This window comes from Penaeus chinensis, chromosome 2 (genome assembly GCF_019202785.1).
Source record: "Penaeus chinensis breed Huanghai No. 1 chromosome 2, ASM1920278v2, whole genome shotgun sequence".
In the NCBI taxonomy this organism is placed as follows: domain Eukaryota; kingdom Metazoa; phylum Arthropoda; class Malacostraca; order Decapoda; family Penaeidae; genus Penaeus; species Penaeus chinensis.
The window spans coordinates 10,168,683-10,169,481 of NC_061820.1; the positions used below are offsets into that span (position 1 = coordinate 10,168,683).

The 799-nt window shown below is 44.9% G+C and overlaps 1 protein-coding gene across 1 annotated transcript in view; it reads right to left on the bottom strand.

Moving 5' to 3' along the window:
• Nucleotides 1–580: 580 nt before the first annotated feature.
• LOC125029533 overlaps nt 581–799 on the bottom strand; it is a 253,345-nt gene continuing 253,126 nt past the window's right edge. The window contains exon 6 of the mRNA XM_047619480.1: nt 581–799. This exon is cut by the window's right edge and continues 1,517 nt beyond it. The gene's annotated coding sequence lies outside the window, so the exon portion shown is untranslated.

Consider the following 799-nt stretch of genomic DNA (forward strand, 5'->3'; position numbering starts at 1 on the left):
CATGACGACAGTAGAAAAGAAATAAATAAAGAAGGAAAGAAAAACGGAGATGTCAAGCGAGAAGGGGAGGTAGGAGGAGGAGGAGGAGGAGGAGGAGGAGGAGGAGAAGGAGGAGGAGGAGGAGGAGGAGGAGGAGGAGGGAAAGGAGGAGAAAGAGGAGGAGGAGGAGGAGCAAGGCCTGAAACCGGATCTTGAAAACTGTAGGATGCGTCTAATGGAAAGGAAACTCTGTTTTTCTGTTTGTCTGTCTGTCTCTCTCTCTCTCTCTCTCTCTCTCTCTCTCTCTCTCTCTCTGTTTCTCTGTCTCTGTCTCTCTCTTTGTTTCTCTGTCTCTGTCTCTCTCTCTCTCTCTTTGTTTCTCTGCCTCTGCTTTTGCCTGTCTCTGTCTCTTCCGTTGTCTGTGTTTCTGTCGGTCCGTTTGCCTCGGTCTCGGTCTCTCTCTCTCTCTCTCTCTCTCTCTCTCTCTCTCTCTCTCTCTCTCTCTCTCTCTCTCTCTCTCTCTCACACACACACACACACACACACACACAAACACACACACACACACACACACACACACACACACACACACTCACTCACTCACTCACTCACTCACTCTCTCTCATAGTTCATAGTGTGCAGTGAATGTGATATTGAAGAAGATATTCTGTTCGAGATGAAATATGAAGATTAATTAATGTGGAGAATATTTGTCATTCACTCACATTATACAAGGTTTTATTATTACGGCAGTTGCTTGTGTATGTTAGAAAACAATATTGTGAAGTGGATTTTCTCACTGAATAGGATGTGATTACTA